General features: G+C 37.0%; 1 long non-coding RNA gene across 2 annotated transcripts; it reads right to left on the reverse strand.

Annotated features, from left to right (window-relative positions):
* Positions 1-11,095: 11,095 nt before the first annotated feature.
* LOC131315372 (uncharacterized) lies at positions 11,096-12,970 on the reverse strand. Of its 2 annotated transcripts, XR_009196711.1 has the most exons (3): positions 12,672-12,878; positions 12,424-12,552; positions 11,891-12,385 (listed from the first exon to the last, which is right to left on the reverse strand). It is a non-coding gene; the product is annotated as an uncharacterized LOC131315372 (long non-coding RNA). The 2 variants fall into 2 exon arrangements; XR_009196710.1 differs by having other exon boundaries at positions 11,096-12,552; positions 12,672-12,970.
* Positions 12,971-13,336: the final 366 nt, after the last annotated feature.

The following is a 13,336-nucleotide window of genomic DNA, read 5'->3' on the forward strand; positions in this document are numbered from 1 at the left end:
TTATTCATCACACAATTCTTTGAGGTCTACACACTTAGTAACAACTAAAGACCCAAACACAGAATAACGACTCAAGACCCATACGCGAATATGTGGTGGAAAAAAAGCTTGAGGCACTGGGCACTGTGTTAGGACAACGTACGTCCAATCCAATAATTTTTCCAAGGGCAATTAAGCCTTTGACCATAAGGAGCACGTGTCGATGTATCACAGGTGGATAAGGTTCCTGTGGGGACCACCATAAAAAGGGTTGCTTTATAGAAAATCATGGCAAGGCTCTTGTGCCAAGTGTGTCTTTCTTTTTTCATCACTCACTCACACAACCTTCAAACAAAAGTCTTGTGGGCCGGGCACAGCCTTAAATGGGTTGCGTCATCTTCCTAGACACGTGTAATCAAATTATCCATAGGTGGGTCCCGCTGCGTGACCAATTGACCGGGTGACGAAAAGGTGACGTACCCAATTAGGAGATTTTGAGTCAAACCAACGCGCTAGAGCGCAAACGTAAGCATAAATATGAGCGCGGGAGTGGAAGAGCGAGAGCAAGCGCGAGCGTAAATACATCTTTTACAAATATCATAAAGTTATTATTAAGATTCATAAGAGTATGAAAGTAGAATGAGAATCAAGAGAAGATTCACCAATTTATTGTTGGAAAAACTACAATCTGACAGATTCTAGAATAAAATTGCATTACAAACGTTAAATTGAATGTCTATTACAAAAACATAAATATTGCAATTTCCCATAGTCTTCTTAAAATAAATTCACCCCGCACCTACCGAGATAGTGTTGAAATTGCACTGGCGCCTATCTCTTAAGATAATTTGACTTGGATCACAACCCACAAAACATCACTATATATAAGCAATCTTGACGAACTAAACTCCGTTTGTCAAGATCTCTAATGCAAAAACAATATCATAATGTAGGTATGAGGAATACGTGGAACTGGTGAAGAACTCATTCTGAATGGGATTGATCAGTATGTAACCAAAGGGGTGATTCTAGAGCTGCACACTAGGAATAAATTCTGAAACTTCTCGAGATAAATTGATCAGGAATGAGTTTAGCCACCATTGGGGTAATAAACCAGCTAAAACCGCTGGCCTTTGAGCTGCACGGTCCAAAGACAATAAACCTACGAGGACCTATCGGTCTCCTCGAGAGACACTCTGAATTTTCCAAATTCATTCACCAAAATTTCCAACATTTTTGTACTTTCTACATTGGAAAATTTTAGTCAATTACAAAAAAAAAAAAAAGGAATTTTTTAGATTGAAAAACAAAATATTTTTGTGCATTTTTGTTTTTAATTTCTTTGTATCAAATTAAAATTAGTGTGAGATTCAAAAAGTTATGCATAGAAGTAATTTATTTATTTTATTTGAAAATTGCACGATTTTTTTGTGATAGGCTAAAATTTTGATATTACATATGTACCCTCTCAACCAAAAACCAAATTAATATTGCAAGGTGTTCAAGAAAGCCAAATAGCACCAAATAATTCTTACACGATGAGCGTACGAGTGGAACAGAGAAAAGTTCATTTTTCATTTGCCACAGAAAAAATATATCGACGCTTCTCCATTAACTCGGACTCGCAACCTTGCGTACCCTTCCAAACCAATCATAGAAACATAGGGGAATAGACATGAGGGACTAGGACCAATATGAGATGATTAAGTTCATGTGGGCGATTAATTGACGTGCAAGATGTGTGGTTCTTCTTTGTTCTCTTACTTGTACAAAGTTGACTATGCATTGTACACTTGTACACTCATCTCTCATGCGCATGATTTTAAATTGAGGTCATATTTTGATGAGAGAATAAATTATATATACCGGTAGTATAAACATTTGTTTCCTCCAAATTAATTACATTGCACCATACATGTCGTCAAAATAGTGGTTCAATTAATAGAACATTGCGATGTGGCGTTGTGTATTAATTTGGAGAAAACAAATATTTATACCAGCGGTGTAAACAATTTAATCTCTATTTTGATAACAATAAAATAAAAAAAATATGGCAGAATAGGGCCTCCCATTTGGTGAGTTTAGAGTCACCAAATTGAGCTGTCAACATTTGTGTGGCTTTGGAATTTTCTATTTTAAATATTTCTGCATTTTCATATTGCTGTGAATGGGCAATTCCTATATTGTCATATCCATATCTTGGTTCAATTATTAGTATCACTCTAATCATTTGTGTTTTATCTTCTTTCTTAGAACTTCTTCCTCAACTACTGTTTCTTGTCCTCTTCAATTGTTTTTTTTTTCCTCAGCGAAAATAAAAATTCATTAACTTATAAAACGAAGTTGCAAGAAAATAGGATCAAAGATACACCGGTCTGACCATTCAAGACCCTCATTTCCAACCACACGGAGGAACTGATTTAGGCCCAAAAGGTAAGTCCAAACCAGGAAAAAAAAACCCCAAACGCCAAAAAAGGGCCAAACCTCTTCAATTGTTTGTTGTCGGAGACAAACAACATTTTTTCTCAATATGGTTGTGAAAGGCTTCTTACGTTACGTTGCTGATTAGGTAATAACGTGGGAAAAAATTAAGCTTAAATACTGTGCCCCAGATGTTAATCAAAGTACCTCTGCTAATAACTTTTAATTAATTATATTTATCTAATAGTAATTAGCAGACCAAAATATCTACTGGATCCGTTTCAAAAAATATATATCTACGGGATGAATTATATATATCTTCTAGACGGATAAACCACACACAAGTATATACTTTGTCTATTTATAGATTCAGGAATTAACACTAATGGGGCAAAAAATTAATAAACCTTCAATATAAAAGTTTCACAATAAATAACAGCGATGGATTCTCCGCTCTATGTACATTTGTCAATTACTACTACCATTTATGTCGATCATGTCCTTGTTAAACATATATTGAGACCAGAGACTAGACACCGCTCGTTGGGTGATGGTTAGCCAGAAGACGTAAGTCGACCTTTTGAGATGACGAATTTTACATATATGACAAATTATTAATCAGAAAATTGGTCTAAAGTCCAAAAGAAGAGGTCCCAAAGTAGATTTAGTCCAGCTTAAGTTTCAGTGATGTGTAAAGTCCATTAATGAAAACATTTTAGAGTTTAAGGTCCGTGAAAAGACCAAATTGCCTTTAATGAGACAAGGGCCTTGTTTGGCTAACACAAAAAATGTTTTTTTTAATTTAAATGATCTTAAATGAGACAAGGGCCTTGTTTGGCTAACACAAAATATGTCTTTTTTCGTGTTTTTCGATCTTGTTGCACTTTCATAGGGTACCCTAGGATTTTAGGCACTTTCATAGGGTACCCTAAGGTTTTAGGCACTTTTATAGGGTTTTAGGGTTCATTTTGCTATTATAGGGTTTTAGCGGTTTAGGCACTTTCATAGGGTACCCTAACGTTTTAGGCACTTTCATATATAGGGTACCCTAAAATTTTAGGCACTTTCATATGGTACCCTAGGGTTTTAGGCACTTTTATAGGGTTTTGGGGTTCATTTTCCTATTATAGGGTTTTAGCGGTTTAGGCACTTTCATAGGGTATCTTAGGGTTTTAGGCACTTTCATATATAGGGTACCCTAAGATTTTAGGCACTTTCATAGGAAACCCTAGGGTTTTAGGCACTTTCAACACCGGTCAACCTTGGTCAACGCCGGTCAACTTTGGGAGGGGTTATTTGTAAATCTTGGACAGAATGTCCTTTAAACTTTAGAGGAAAATATTTATATCCTTATCATGACAAAAATCCTTATAGTATGTCCTTCTACTCAATTTACCCATTATTAATTAAGGATAGAATGGACACGAAAATAACACAGAATTTCCTAGCTGATCACTCGAATATATATTATATGTAGTCTTCTGCTTGTGTAGTCCTGCCATTTTTTTCCTAATGTCCTTTTAAGTCATTGTTTTTTCCTAATAAAGTTTATCGGAACAATAAATATGTTGGTCATCTTTTTTCCTTTGTTGATCATGATCAGAAAATGCAATAATATTCGTCATTTTTGTTAGCTATAGTCGTCATTTTGTTACCAAGACTTCAGATTGGATTTGTGATTCTTTTAGTGCAGGGGTGTAGTGCACGATCCCCAAAAAAACTGCGCGAGGCCCATAAGTAGGCAGCTCGTGCTCGTGCGACCATGTTTTTCCGAAATGAATTGTGGACCGATGTTGACTGTCGAGACTAACAGCTCGGATGGCGCACTACATTTTTTTAGTGCAGTACCCCTGCAGCATGGTGTCCCGATTTTAGATTTTAGCCTGCTAATCACATGCATGTAAGCAATGCGTCATATAAACGTACATGTACACATATGCTTGTGTCTATTTTTTGTATATTATAAATTAATCCCATATCTTTCCCTCTCAATGTGTTGGATATGGATATATGCATTAAGTGTATGGCCACCTTTGACTCTCAGCCGACCATAGCCATCTCTCTCTCTCTCTCTCTCTCTCTCTCTCTCTCTCTCTCTCTCTCTCTCTCTCTCTCTCTCTCTCCCCGACCGCCCAAGGAAAAAGCTCGTCAGAGTTTTGAATAAGGCAACTCCAAAAGTGGTCTTATGTCCAATTTCTATAGCTTGTATTTTCATTGTTTTCAACTCTCTTTTCACTTTATGACCCGATGTTCAGGTTAGCTTGTACACCTCGATTAATTTCGAAATCTTGAAGTTAACGATTGAAAAAATCCTTCCGTGGCTCTAAGGCTTGGAAATGTTTAAACTTTAAACTTCGTGCAATTCGAACTTGCGACCAGCCTCTTGAGAGGTAAGATCTTTAGTTGGTTTTTCATGTCCACCTGGCGAAACCTTCGGGATTATTTTCAACTCTCTTATGACACATGCATTTATTTCGTTGTAATCTTTTGTCTATGTTTGTTACTTTCTTAGCAATATATCTTGAAAAACACCGCAGAGTCTATGGAAATTGTGCTACAAATCAAAAAGTGGGTCGTCGTGACAATTTTGCATAGTCGTTTTTTCAATGATTGGGTTTATATTTGCCCCTATTGACTTACACATTTCTCTCTTATGGAAATTATGGGGAGCTAGCTTGGCTTCTTTGGGTTATGACTTATGATGTTCAGATGGAACATTTCCTTATTGGTTCTCTTTCGTTTCCATTTTTAAGCAAAAAAAATTGTTTGCAATTCGTTGTCATTGTTCCCAAATTGGGACTGTAAAATGTAGGCAAGACCTAAAAGTGGAACCTCAATCTTTTTCGAAAAACGGAAAAGATTCAACCTCGATTAAAATGGTTAATTTGCTTAAACGAGAATAAATTATATACACCGGCGGTGTAAATATCTATTTATTTCTAAATCAATTATATTGCGACACATCGTCAAAACAGTGGTCTCGATTAATAGAACATGGCAACGTGGAGTAATGCAATTGATTCAGAAGAAATAAATGTTTACGCCAGCTGATGTAAGTAATTTAATCTCTTGCTTAGATACTAAACATTTCTTTTTTATTTTAAGTGGCTTAGATCTAGGCCTATTTATTCGATCAATCACCAAAGGCGAGGGGGAACCGCTATGAATGAGAAACATAGCCCCCGGTCTCGATTCTTTTACACAGTCCAGTGGCCGACCGCAGCAGAGCAACGGGGCATAGCGGCGCCCTCGTCTTGGGCCATTCCCGGACCTAGAAGCAAACGGGCATATTGACTGTTAGGGAATCTTCTAATTAAGTTGGGTTTTGAACCGTCCTCACTAAGTTCCGTGCAATATGTCCAAAATTTTCTTGGGAACTTCAATTAAGATTTGAAAGTCACTTAGCCGTCTACAAAGAGAGTAGGTTAAATAAAAAAGAAGAAGCGACTATCCGTAGCTGTAATATATCCGCCAAACCATCAACTAATGAGAAAGGCACTAAAATTACGATCCAGAAAAATACCCAACCAACTCAGCATTTGTCCCACCCGTCAAACCATCTTTAGTGTAGTCAACAACTTTGCGAAGAACAAAGTGAAGTTCGGATCATTGTGGTTTTCTTCTCTCAAGAAAAATACACGGTGGTCCCACGAGAGAGAGAGAGAGAGAGAGAGAGAGAGAGAGAGAGAGAGAGAGAGAGATGTCAATTTGGGTGGTGGGTCTCCCAATCTTGTTTCTTTCTGCATCAAATCACGTTTTGGCTATAGCTGGAGATGTAACAATTGTAATTGCCTTGTAGAAAGAGAATACATTTCTTGTTGAATAAAGGTTATAGTCATAGAAAGCTGTACCAATGACATTTCAAAATGATCCAATTTTTTTCCCCTTCATGAAACCCTCCGAATCAAGCGCACCGACGGAACCCCATTCCGCTAACGTTTTTATTTTTTAAGTAGTTATTCTTCACTTGATGAGACAATTCATTTTCTCACAATACATCACCTTTAATTTTTTAAAAAAAATAATTATTTTAATTAGTAAAACACACACTAAGGGTGTAATTTGGTTCCATTCACAACGCAGATTCCACACCACTAATCGCCTGTTAATTGCGCTCGTCTTATTTGCTTGTGGTTAAGTTTACTTAACAAAAAGGTCTCCTTATTGAATGGTGCGTCAAATGCCTTGGTCATGTCACAATCTTAATTAACCTCTTGAGTCAAATAATGGGCCTACTGAAATGACTTCATATTATGAAGCTCAAAGTCACTAGTAGCAGTTCACTTGATTTTTATAGGAGTATCATATAGTAAGAGCATCCGTCGTAGAATAATTAAAAGTTGTCATGTCATCTTTTTGTTATTCATTTAAGGGGTTACTAAGGTTAGCAATGTAGAGGTCCACAATGGTACAATTACAATTGAATAACCAAATTTGTCACATCATATTTTCAACTTAATTATAAAAATCTAAAAATTGTGACAAAGAATTTTTTTTTATCCCGCGTCATTTGCTGTTTATATATATATTTGTTTCTTTTCGTTAACGTGCTTAGAATGGCAATGCAGACATGTGCTGTTTAATCTGCGCAATACATAAATGGTTACGTGGAGGATTTTAGCACATCAAATGACAATGCCATTTTTAGCATTTCTTGCAAATTTAAGGCTTGTGGAATGAATTTCAATTCAAGCACCATGGTAAACATGAGTTTGTGAGGCATGTACTATATGCATAGATAATTTTCTAAGATTTCAATGTTTGGCTCTGTGTGTTTTCAAGGAAAAAACATTTTTATCCATATGAAGTAAAATGTTTTACCTGATAAAATATTTTTTTATTTTTTATGCAATCAAACACCCAAAAATAAATAGAATATTTTGCAGGAAAATATTTTATGCCCAAACAAATAGAGACTTAATAATGACTCACATGTGGCATGCATGTTAGTTTTTTTTTTTTTTTCCTTTCGGGTAATTAAACCATTTTATAAAGCAAATCAACCAAAAACAAAGTGAAATCCCAACATACAACGGGAACAAAGGAAAATCCCAACATACAATGGAAAATCTAGATAAAAACTAACACATTCCTAGTTGTATAGAAAATCCAAAAAAACAAAAACCAATAAAGAATAGATTCACAGAGAAAATATATATGAGAGCTAAGACTCCAAGACCGAGCTAATTAACAACTCATGCCATAGTGAACTTGTTTTTTGGATCACAGTGAACTCTCTTATTGAAGAGTTGAAAATCCAGCCATTTGTTGCAGGAAAGTGGGCCCCACGGATCCACACAACAGTCTACGGGGGCCACAGTCCCCGCATGGTTTCGAATTTTTATACTACCTCCGTTTCATATTGAGAGTCTCATTTTCTCGCTTTTGTCAATTTTTAAATTAAAAAATTAACTACTTCCGTATATAAGTTTTTGAACTTTTCCGCACCGTATTAAAGTTCTCAATTAGTACTGTAATTTGGTACAAAAAAATTCAAAAAATTATACACGGAAGTAGTTGATTTTTTTATTTGAAAAATGACATGACTTTTCGTGGTGGACTCTCAATATGGAACGGAAAGAGTAATTATTTAAGGTTTTTTTGTTTAAATATCAAATTTATACATAGTGGCCTCCCAGTAAATAAAAATAGTGGATAGAAAGAACATTTTCAACTAGAAATATTGTCAGAACACATGCTTCAGATGGAGGATGAGTTTCTCACAAATGCTTTGGTTATATTAATGAGAAGGAAATTACTGCAACAATTAGTTCCAACTCAATCATACATAACTTTCGAATCTAAGGTATCGTTAAATTTCTCTTTGATACATGCTTGGGGTATAACTGATTGGAAGACTTCTATATTTTCACCTTTAATTTAGTTGTTTTTGGTTTGCAAAGATCACCTGTTTTTGGTTTGTAAAGATCACCTAGATATTGTACTTTGTAATAGGTATTATTTTGTCATTCAGATATTATATTCTTGAACATTAAAATTTCAAAATTTTGTTGTTCATATTGTGGTAGGCCCCTTGTATAGAAAATTCTGATTCCGTCCATGGAATAGGGTGTGTTTTCTTTTGTGTTATTATTATTAGAGTACTAAAAATTCAATGTTTCGTTGGACGTTATTTTCTTTCTTTTTCGGGTTGTGTTTATTGCACATGTCATGTGCCAGTTGGGATGTACTACCAGCAAGGGGGGATGGTTAGGATTTCTTTTTCTTTTCCTCTGTATTTTAGGCGCTGGGTTTGGTCCAATAAGTGTTATGGGTTAGTTTTAATAGGTGTATTCTTGGTTGGCTTCTTGCCAATCTCGGTCTTGGCTCTCGGATTTTTGCTCCGTTAGACTTTGTAACAACTTCAAAGATAATAAAAAAAATTCGCCAAGCAAAAAAAATAAAAATAAATCCCTTTTGCCGAGGAAAGGTAAAAAGGGTTGAAATGTCTTGTACGCCATTTAATTGTTTCAATTTAGATTACAGCGACATATAGGGCACCCGCAAGAGTGAAAGCACAGAAAAACTGATCAGTTATCTTTTTGTTCGTCGATGGACAGAAATGATCATTTACATCATATGAAATACAAAGTACAAATCACGAGATACTACATCGCAATTGTGTAAGAGACTACGAGAACCAAGTCCAAGATCTTAACCAACACAAGAAACAAACCCATCATAGGAAAGAAATAACACTCAGACGCAGGTGGAAAGATTCGAACTCCTAACTTCCTTATGCGATGCAAGAGTTTTGACAGACTGAGTTAGTCTCATTTGGTTAATCAGTTATCTTTCACCTGCCTCCCATGCAAAGTGTCATCCCATCCGATTCGAGGGATGTTTGTCTCCAAATTTGATTGTCAATTGATTACGCACTACTTAAGTACTATGTATGGTCATTATTCATTAATTACCACAAATCCACCACAATTAGCATAGAGGGATAGGATAGAAAAAGATTGTCAATGGATTAGGCACTAATTAAGTACTACGTATGGTCATTAATTACCACAAATCCACCACAATTAGCATAGAGGGGTAGGATAGAAAAAGATTGTCAATGGATTAGCTAGGCACTAATTAAGTAGTACTACGTATGGTCATTAATTACCACAAATCCACCACAATTAGCATAGAGGGATAGGATAGGAAAAGAGCTTGGATCTCAAAATCAAGTGTCATAATCATCAAATAGACATTAATTTGACTTTGGAGTTTGATGAATTTTTGACTCCAGCTTTTTGATTAGTTTTAAGTCTTTGGCTTCTTTGATTTCTGGGAAGCCGCAATTTCATGTAGCACTGAGTGCTGTCAAAAAGTGTAAGCTGATGAATAATGCTATGCTCGTTGGTTTTCTTTTTGTAAAGCATTATGTTTTGCTTAATTAGCTTGTTTAATAATAATGCACGCTGAGTATGTCTTTTCTACTACAATTACGGATTATTTGAATCTCGTACCGTACCTATATATTTGAGCAATACGCTAGAACTGTAGTAGTACCGTTTTGGCTTTAATTCCGGTTGGTATCGGCCGCCGACCAGATATACTAGCCAACACCATCGGACGGTTCCGAACAGAATATTTTTAATTCTATTTTTCCTTTAAAAACAACTACATTTTATGTTTTTTCTTTCTGACTTGAGAATACAACTAATAGCGATAAATTTGAAACAATACCTAGTATGTCAACGGTACTGGTATGCGCCGTACTAGGAGAAAAATATGTACTCTAGCCCGTACGATATTCAAAACCTTGTACACCAATCAAGTATGTATTTTTAATAAAGAAAAATGGTTAAAAATTGGCCATAACAACACATTCATTAATTAGGAGTGAAGCCTTTGAGTTTAGGATCTAGAAGGTCGAATTATGAAAAATGAAACTAGTATAAAGGGGGTGATAAACTGACCCATCAACAAAATTTAATTGGGCCTCTGATGTTTTAAAATGGATGTCTGTCTCGTGCATATAAAGACCCAATCATACAAGTCGGTCCAACCTTTCTAGAGTTCGAAAGCCCATTTTTCACCTTTACACATAGGGGTGTCAAACGTGCCTGTCGTGCCGTGCCGTGCCATTCTACTTCCGTGCCAACCGTGCTTCGTGTCGTGCCGTGTCGTGCCCATTTACTTCATCGTGCCATGTCGTGCCGTGCCGTGCCGTGCCCGTGCCGTGCTGTAGTGGGCTATTTTGCTTTGTCGGGCCGTGTCGGGCCGTGCCTTTTTTAAATCGTGTCGTGTCGTGCCGTGCCCGATTAATTAATCGTGCCGCATCGTGCCGTGCCTTTTTTTGTCGGGTCGTGTCGTGTCGTGCCTTTTTTGTCGGGTCGTGCTGTGCCGTGCCCCTTTTTGTCGGGTCGGGCCGTGTCGGGCCATGTTTTTTTAAATCGTGTCGTGTCTTGCCGTGTCCGATTAATTAATCATGATGTGCCCTTTTTTATCGTGTCATGCCGTGCCGGCCCGTTTACTTAATCGTGTGTCGTGCCGTGCCTTTTTAAATCGTGTCGGGCCGTGTTGCCATCGATTTTAGCAAGACCCTCTGGTATAATTCCCCACTCTAAACAACCGCTCACCCCCAAGAATTCAAGTCCATAGCATAGCTTCTCATGAAGAGGAACATACGGAGCAAATAACAATCGCGTAAAACATTTTAAAGTACCAGACAATTTCAATCACTCAACGCCAGGAGTCCTGCTTAAATATCCTATCCTGTTTTCACCTAAAATGATTTTGTCATGTGTCATTCAGATAAGCACCATTAAATAGTTGTACTGAAAGTGAAAAGTTCCTAATTCTCGTGGCTGCAACTAACATGGATGACATGGTCCCATCCTGGAAGAACCCAAATACATGGCTTTCCTTACAAGCCAGTGAATGAGCTCGTAGGACTATTCTATCTCTTTCATATGATGTTTCCTCCCCGGCAATCAAAATAAAGATTGAAAGCTATGCATTAGACATGAAACCACAACGGGAAAAATGAAAAAAAAAAAAAATTCAGTATCAATTTCTTTGAGGAATAACATCAAAGACTTGGTGCCCAACAACCGCAACATACTTGTTTCAACCCGCAACCGCTTCATTCACCGAGTATTGCAATCACACCCACACAAAAAACCCAACTGTTAAAACAGATCAAACCAACAATTCGGTTAAAAAAAAAGAAGGAAAAAAAGAAACATACAGAAGAGAAGGGCTTTGTCCCATCTTACCGGCTTTGGTACGAGTAGTACAGATCCCATCTTACCGGCTTTGAGGAGCACAGATCAATGGCAATTCTGAATCAAGTCTGATAACGTTTGGATACTGATTGCCATTGTGCACTGCATAAATTGAGCCATAGAACAGAGTTGCGCAAAGTGATACAAGAGCAAGGAGTAAACAACTTGCGGGGTGTTTAATTGAAATGCAGTACCCAATAAGCAAATTTAGATTACTCCAACATTATAAAACAACAAAAAAAATACACTAAGTGCCCAATCCCACAGAGAATATTTACAGAATAGATCCCAACGAGCAGATTTAGATATACACATCATTTCGTTGGGATTGGGGGTCATAAATGGGTCGAACAGTTAATTGTTCGAGTTTGATTTGAAACTTAACGAGCTTCAAAACATGTTCAATTTTAAGCTTGTTTATGCGATGAGCCGATCTTGAACGAGCTTTATCGAGCCATAGACGATCTCGAGTATCTCGGAAATTTTTATACATCACAAGCCAAAGGAGCCGAGTAGTAGCTTTTTTGAGCTTGCTATGAAAGCTTAAATGAGCTTTAGAAAAATGTTCAAGCTTGCTTTATCTATGTACCAAACTGATCTTGAACGAGCTTTTAAGGAACAAGCACCAACTCGAACTCAAGCAGCCTGGGTTTTTTATCAGCCCTAACTAGAACGAAACCAAATTCCAATTCATGATGTATATAAATCTCCACTAAGAACTATCAACTTTACCTCTCGCAAAACCCACAATGGTTCTGAACCTCGGTAGTGACAACGGAAACCCACAATGGTTCTGAACCTCGATAGTGACGACAGAAGAGCCGAAACACCCATTACGGAAATCGCCCCTTTTTTGCATAAAACTGTGGTATTGATACTTGTGTGTTGCAAAGAAGCCATTCCAGCTGCCTTTCCTTCCTTGTATCCACTAATTTTTTGGCCATGGACAGTGGGTAAGCAACCAAACGTATTGGAGAAGATGATATGGAGAGATGCGAAAAAGATAAACCTCTTGTAATTATGCAAAAAATTGTTCGAAATGGTTACCTGGTAGTACTGCAAGAGATGATGAATGATGCAAAGCTGAAGGAAAATGGGGTTTTGAGTGGCCCAACTTGAGCGAGAGAGACGCTGAGAGTGAGAGAGAGAGACGTTGAGAGAGTCAGAGACTCAGAGAGAGGCGTTGAGATGAGAGTGAGAGATACCGAGAGGAGTGAGTGGGCTGCTAGGGCTTGCGCCTCTCATCTCTTTCTATTTATAGTAGCGCGTGATCATATGCAACAGTCGCACCATAATTCATATGCACTTAATAAAGAAAAATTCTCGTAAAATCCTATAATGCACCACTTGAGAGTCGCCCGAGTTGTTTTTTGAAAATCGGAACCGTCTACCTTTTATGTGGGAGTGATTATATTATTCGTGCGAAAAATAAAATAAATTGGTTACCGTTATATACTTGATCGCACATAACAAAAAAAATTCTATTAATAATCTACGTCCCGATGAGAAGGCTTCCAAAACCCGATAGATCCGAAAAATTGCAAAAGTGATTAAAACACCAAGAACAATGAAATTAACAGTATGGATCGTCATACTTGTGTTGCAATCGTGTGGCTAGTATACATTGAACTATAGCGGAATACAATGGTTTAGAACTAGATAAGTTAGATGTATAGATTTGAAAGATAGCTACAGACTCATGTTTTCAAATA

This window comes from Rhododendron vialii, chromosome 13a (genome assembly GCF_030253575.1).
Source record: "Rhododendron vialii isolate Sample 1 chromosome 13a, ASM3025357v1".
NCBI classification, from domain to species: Eukaryota; Viridiplantae; Streptophyta; class Magnoliopsida; order Ericales; family Ericaceae; genus Rhododendron; species Rhododendron vialii.